This window comes from Choristoneura fumiferana, chromosome 29 (genome assembly GCF_025370935.1).
Source record: "Choristoneura fumiferana chromosome 29, NRCan_CFum_1, whole genome shotgun sequence".
NCBI classification, from domain to species: Eukaryota; Metazoa; Arthropoda; class Insecta; order Lepidoptera; family Tortricidae; genus Choristoneura; species Choristoneura fumiferana.
In genome coordinates this window covers 10,751,254-10,758,916 of record NC_133500.1, presented here as the reverse complement: position 1 = coordinate 10,758,916, position 7,663 = coordinate 10,751,254, and the positions used below count along the sequence as shown (strand labels likewise).

General features: G+C 36.5%; 1 long non-coding RNA gene across 1 annotated transcript; it reads left to right on the top strand.

Annotated features, from left to right (window-relative positions):
• Nucleotides 1-4,145: 4,145 nt before the first annotated feature.
• LOC141444234 (uncharacterized) lies at nucleotides 4,146-7,663 on the top strand. Its single transcript, XR_012453147.1, has 4 exons — nucleotides 4,146-4,235; nucleotides 5,246-5,296; nucleotides 6,435-6,470; nucleotides 7,645-7,663. It is a non-coding gene; the product is annotated as an uncharacterized lncRNA (long non-coding RNA).

Here is a 7,663-nt window from a genome sequence, read left to right as displayed (position 1 = left end):
CAACCGTCTGGAGCTGGCTTACGATCGAGCATTAGTATTGCCTAAGCAATAATAGAGAAGGGCGAAAACTAACGTCACGATGAAAAAATACAGTATTTTTTTAATTGTGACGTTGATCAACGTTACAAAATCGCGTTACTCGTTCCTTCTTTCATTAGGTGTCTCTGTCACTCACGCAACTAAAATATTTTGGTATCTAATAAATGTAACCGTCACTAGGTACTAAAAAAATCGTATTCGAAAACAAAAGCTAAACTAATAATTAATAATGTGGAGAAGGTAATTGATTTTCAGTTACGATTACGACATACTGGGCTGGGGCACACGATTACAATAAAACCTTCTTAATTACTTTCGTATGTACTGGCCACTTGCAATCGTAATGATATTTTCAGATTTTTATTTATTAATTGTTTTTTTATGCGGGGTCCGGAGGGCAGCTACTGAGGCTCCAGAGTGCATAACCGTCGTAGGTATCACGTAACGCAAGCTATGCATTCCTGGTGTCCATACAGCAGCCTCCTCCCCAGAAAAAAAAATTGGAAACAAAACATAACAATATATATAGTTTAATACAATTGCCAATGACTACATTATGTCGAAATGCAAGAGGAATGTAAGGCCCTGTCCGCACTACGAACTTTTCCTGCGCGTTTTTTTTCTCGCAATTCTGTAACACATTCAATCTTATACGAGTATCCGCTGCGCACTGCCGGTTAAAAATTCGCAAAGACATTGTATGTAAAGCGCGGAATATAATTCACAGGGCCTAGTTTCTTTAATTATGCTTGACGTTTAGTACGAGCTAGTTTTTATATTTTATTCTTTAATTTTACATACCTTTTAGGTAAACGTGACTTTAGACTGGACCAACAAATTAGTATCGCAGGTATGTATTGAAACTGACGTACCTACATATAATAATAGGTGATATCCAAGGAGCGGAATTTCTCATAGCAAAAATGTTTGCGGTGAAGAAAAACATCGTGAGGAAACCTGTACAAAACTGCGAAGCAATTCAATGGTGCGTGTGAAGGCAGCGAACTATCCAATGAGAGGATCAGTGGGACGTATATAGGCTGGGATGATGATGATGATGAAAAATCAAACGTCAAAGGAATTGAACATAACTTTTATCGACTATCGATAAATATTTCAGTAATTAATAAAACAGGAAATAGTAGGTACTTTTAAAATAGCACCTTTTAAGTAAGTTACAATTAAAATATAAAGAGCTTGAGCTGCTTTAAATTAACTTTAAATTTAGAGCAGTATATCGTTGAAGAATCTTCATTGTAAATAAGTAAGGGATATTTTTTAATCCATTTGTAAATCGTTTTTCTTTTAGGATTAACCATTTTAATAACACGGGAATGACTAAGAAAAACTCAAGCGACATAAATGTCATAATATTTGACGTTGACGCGATTTATTTTATTTTAATATGGAGCTGAAAGTCGCTTATCAAAGAGGTCAAATGTTACAGAATATTGTTACAAGGCTATAACAAGAAGAGTCGATTCGATAACATCGATAACTGGAATAGTCGATAAAACTTATTTTCAATCCCTTTGATGTTTGATTTTTGCTATGAGAAATTTCGCTCCTTGGTGATATCAGACGGGAATTATTTTGTACCTTTTTATGTTTAATTTTGCATCTCTCACACAAAGTGACACGTCTGAACAAGTGTTGAAATATGGAACAATTAGCAGCAGAAGTAGACGAGCTGTTGCGGTGCTCAAAATTATCTAAACACTCTTTTATTACCTTTGGCAGTAGAGTCGTGTGTAGATCAATATTGAGCACCTAACCGCTTTTCTACTTCTGCTGTTCACTGAACAAAGCCAACTGATGGCGGAACCATCGAGAGTACAGTCGAACAAAATGAATCATGACCGAGGGTGGAACCTTTGTGCCACTAATGTCATGTTGACATCCCATACTCTTGTCAAGGAAATCATTCGATTTGTAGCATTCGAACATGGCGGATGTAGACAATATCTAATTTTGCTAATTCAGTTTCTTTGGCTAGTTGAAGTATAATTTTGATAGTGTTTTATGCGGCGATTAACCTTAACAGTGAACAGTGATCACAAAATTCTATATTTCTCTCGTGTCTGACATTTTTTAATGCGCAAGTTGTGTCCACGTGGTTTCTGGAATTTTACTATCAAGTTGCAAAAACTACAACCACCGTACAACGTCCCTCTCAAAGAGAGTTTACTTTGACACTGGCGAAATTGTCCTATTAATTAGGACAGAAAAGCCATATTTTAAAAGAGAAGAAGAAGAAGAAGTAGTGAAATTGATTATTTGAAGGTTCCACCCTGGGTCATGATTCAATTTGCTCGAGTGTACCGATAAGCGATGGACGGAATTTTCTAAAATTGAATTGGATATAAAGTGAAAGTCGAATTAAGTCCCTAGAGAGACTTCACAAGGGATGATCCATTATTTAATTCTTATTTATATATAGCGATTTCCAAATTTATTCACAGAAACATTTCACTGTCCCAGGTTAACATGGGGTCACTTTGTCATCCATGAAAATTGCAAAGTTCCCGCGGGACGTATACGAACAGCTAGTATAAATAACAGAAGGTGGCCCTTGTTAAGGATATTTTTAGAATGTGTTAAAAAGTAAGGATATCTTGTTTCGTCACTTTTAAATTGTACGTTTGTCTATCTACTGTTTTAAATTCAACATACTTTTATATGTTACTTTAGTCTTTTAAAGTAAGTACCCACCTTATGACGTATTTGTAATCAATTGAAACACGTTCAGCAGTATGAACTCAAAGCTTCCACGATGCTGCTCTGCTGCCGCACAAGCAAGATAGCTGCGTTTGTGCGACACAAATGCGTATACATGCGGACAACCTGCACTCAAAAAATAAAATACAGACTTTATATCGAACATACAAACTGAGACATGGATGCACATAAAACCGGGAAAAAAAGAGACCAGCGCTGGGAATCGAACCCAGGTCCTCAGCATTCCGTGCTGCGTGCTATAATCCCTATACCACCGCTGGACAGGAGTCTAGGCACTAATTTCTCCTATGCACACATATCTCAGGTTAGGGTAGACACTATTTATCTCAGATACTATTAACATGTAACGAGTTTTTAAAAATCGACTGTTTTCCGAAGTCCATTAATATGTCTATATATAATACAACAATCGGAAATAGGTAAAAAATACATAAAATTAGAGATGTATAAGTACAACTTTATTACCTTTCATGTTGCGCAATAACAAAGTTTGTCAACAAAATACCTACAAACAAGACGTTCTTTGGTGATGGTCCCTTAATGTTCGGGTTTCAAAAAAGCTTTGTATTGGCTTCTGGTGATGGTGATTTTCACCAGGCGAGGCGAGACGAGACGAGAATTGAAATTTGTATGGCAGCGCCGCGGCGGCCCGCGGCGGGCGCGCGTGAATGCATACAAATCTCAATTCTCGTCTCGCCTTGCCGGTGGGAAATCACCATTATACTTTATCCATTTTCATTTTCATTGTATTTTTTGGGGAAGGAAAACCTGTATATTACATAATTAGTAGATTCAATATGTACAATACAATGGCTCTTTATTGTAACACCACAAATAGTAAGTGATAAGAAAACAGGTACACAGAGAGAAAATTACAAGGTAAGCAATAGGCGTCCTTATCACTTTAGAGCGATCTCTTCCAGGCAACCTTTTTTATCAGAAAGAAGTAAGTATGTATGTGTGTATGTGTATGGATGTAAGTGTGTAGTGTGTGTGTATGTGTGTATGTATGTGCTTGCTGAGATGCTGAGCTGCCCGTCTGGCAGCTCGCGCTCTCTCTCTCCGGGAAACTGTAAAATCCATCTCGAGGCTATAACAGCAACAATCCTTTCGAAAAAAAAGATTGTAAAATAAGTGTTACTAAGATAATAAAAACCAAATTTAACTTTTATTTTATTTCGGGCATTTTGTAAGTTCAAAATTTGGGCTTGGCAACGAACATGTTAATAATAATTTTCTTACAATGTTTTTATAGTGAGTATAATACACAGAATACACTGTTGTTTCAGAAGTATTAAAATTAATATAATTTGAAATTTGTACGCCAGTCCGCACAAAGTGGCGATCAAACGCAAACGTAATAGTGTCTTAGTACACCCTCTTAGACTTATTGAGGTATTAAAATTATTCTTAATTCATTAATTTTTCAGAAAGTTGAAGATTTCGTTAATTCAGGAGTGAGTATTTATTTCTTTAACTAAGCATGAATGAAATAGGGAATATTATTGCTAGGTTCTGCCGCCAGAATGCAGCACAAGCACAAATCATAAACAGTTTTTTTAATGTCATAAATGTCGGTTCATGACATTATTTCAATTAAATTTTTGGAATATAGCTCTACCAATACTACCAATGTAATTAAAGTAAATACAAAAACCGGCCAAGAGCGTGTCGGACACGCCCAAAATAGGGCTCCGTAGCCATTACGAAAAAATTAAGTAATATTTTTGTAAGGATTTCGTATTTTATACGGAATCTTCCAAGTTTAGCTACCTTAGGCTGCTATTTACCTACTCTTAAACTACTAATAATTCTCAAGCAAACTTAGCCGTTATAGTTTTTCTTGATAGTTTGATATACTTACTACCATCCTGAATTTTTTCAAAATTTTCCACCCACCTGTTTAGATTTTAGAGGGTGGGGGACGCTCGATTTTCATGAAAGTTTGCACTTTAAAGTTGAATATTTTGCAAACAAATCACTGAATCAAAAAATCGTTTTAGCAACCCCGTAATGGTTTTTAAAGAACTATCCAGCGATACCCCACACTATAGGGTTGGATGAGAAAAAAAAATCACCCCCACTTTACGTCTATGGGTGCTACCCTAAAAATGCTTTCTAGCATTGATAGTCCCTAAGCAAAGCCGCGGACGGACAGACAGACAGACAGACATGGCGAAACTATGAGGGTTCCGTTTTTGCCATTTTGGCTCCGGAACCCTAAAAAAGAATACTTAAAGGAAATAATGAGATGATTTTTTAGTTCTGTTTGTATTATTGTTATTATACATAATGTATGTATGTAAACTGTAGATATTATTAATTTAATGTGTATAAATAAATATCCTATTAAGCGGGTAAATAAATTTAATATCGTTTAATGAATTTATTTTATTTTCTATTCCACTTTGACATTTATTCCGTTTAGGTAATTATAATTCAAGAGGTTGTATTTGTTTGTGTATAGGGTGCAGCTCTGGCGCTAGATTTCGTCTCAAATTTGCACTATACTCACATCGTAAGTATCAGTTTTTAAAACGTTTTTATACTAGCTTCACTTGGAACTATATACACACATATTGCAAGTTAAATAAAAGCTTGTATGCGTTTCTTTTCAATAACGAAACAATGTGCAGAATTACTAATACTTTACAAAGATTTTGGCCAGGATCGATTCCCGCGTTATGTATGACAGTTAAATCACAGTATATATATTATATAGGTACTGTGGTTAAATGAAAAAAATATGAATGCCATTTTTATTAAATCTAAAATAGAAGCCATGGTTCGAACAGATTTCGCTATTGACCCATTTGGATTGATCACCCTGTATAATCTATGTATGTAACGGAATCCTTGAATTCTGTGATGTCCATTTGTCAATTTTGTATTTGCGTCACTTTTGTTTTGAGCCAATAAGGTAAGCAGGAGAATCGCCAAGCTACGTTCTCGATACTTACGCCATCTAGAATTTCACCTGTCAAGAAGCCCTCATTATTCGTAATTCTGTCGATAGTAGGTAAAATAATAAAATAAAATTAGCTTTATTAACTTTTACAATAGTACATTATGTCTTAAGGGCGGTAAATAAGGAATAACGAATTACGAACGAGAGTCTATTAGAAGCCCGAAGTCGAAGACTGAGTGCTTTATTTAATGAGTCGATGTTCGTAATTATAGTACCGCCCGTGCGGCATACAATGTTTTTCATCACATTTACGAGTAAAATTTTATATTTGTAAAAGAAAAAATATAATTCTTCCAAATAGTTATTGGCGATGCTTGGCAGCTCTCCCCCCCTCCCGCAGCATGCGCCTGACGCGCGGGTGCGTGTGCGGGTGGGGGGTGCTGGCGTGCATCAGTAATTCAGTACGGGCCCTGACTCATTTACCGACCTTGGGCTTCATGACAACAAAATTAGTACGGGCAATGACTCATTTACCGACCACGGGTTTCATGACAAGCACATTAAGGTCCAGGGTTTTATTTGGGGGGTTGCAACCAAGGTAGCCTGCGTTTGTGCTTGCGTTTGTTTGTAGTGTGTGTGTTTATAAGTATGGATGTACCCTGAACCCGTGGGAAAACCGAGATAAAAAGTAGTCTCCTCGGTTACACGTAGCTTTTGGCATTAAATCTTCTGTCTTCTTTGTTTTCAGACCACTAACCAACTCTTAAAAAGTAACAGGCAAGAGGTACGTACCTACCTAAATGTAGAAATGACGAATTCATTGTAATTTCTAAGCTGTTTCTCGCGACTTTTTCTGCGAATAATTAGTTTATCGCTATTCTTTTAGATAAAAACTGTCCTAAAGGACAAAAAAAGAGGATTTATAATTCCCAGGATCTCAAACTTTCTTTATGCCAAATTTCATTTAAATATGTCAAACAGTAAAAAGAAGAAGTGATGAGCTTATAGACAATAGATAGACGGTGTTTCTTACAGTTAATAATATAAGTTTCTAGCTAACTTTAAGGTTTAGACGTGATAAGGTAACAAACAAACAGACTTACAAACTGTCGCATATATGATCTATCTTCTCTGTTCTTCTTCTCTCTTCTTCTCTATAAATAAAAATGAATCGCCGAAATGTATGTACGACGGCACCGAATTGGATAATTATTTTTTTGTAGTGTTCGTGAAGGTCAGGGGATGGGGGCGAAGCCGCGGGCAAGAGCTAGTATATAATATTAGTGGGAAATATGAATTTGGCAAGCAAATAGTAGTAGTCCGTTATCTTACTTTAAGGCGGATTCCATCTTGCTTCACCACTGGTAATGGCAACAGTGGAGGACTGTCTCAAACCAATTCCTTATGATATGAGTGTGTAGATATTGTAGTAGGACGAAATGATAAGGTAAGGTATATGCAATGCAGGTGTCAAAATGCCTACCTACATATAACTACATACAACACACAATAAATACATAATATGCCAGAGTCCTGATCGGGCTTGCCAGGTGTACGGTATTCTACCGAACCCTTCGGTATTTATTTTAACACTATGTTCTGTGTTCGGTATAACAAAAATATCGAAGAAATGTGCGGTTCGGTATTTTTTTTTGATAATTTTTTCTCCCTAATAAACGACTTTTTTTTGCTCACTTTTCGGTATTTATTCAAAAAAGACCTGGAAACCCTGGTCCTGATTGTCTGCAGCCCATTACACACCGTCCCAAAGAAAGCCAACAAATAGATTTCCGTTCGCTAAGCCGTCCAGGACCTATTCGTTGGGTTTCGTTGGGCCGGTGCGTAGCGGGCTAGACAATACGACCTTAGGTTTGGTCGATGGCGCTCATTAAACATAAGTCTGACGGGTCTGAAATTTATACCATAAAGCATAATATCAAACATATTTTTTTCCGCAGTTGCAAGTAAGATTTCATC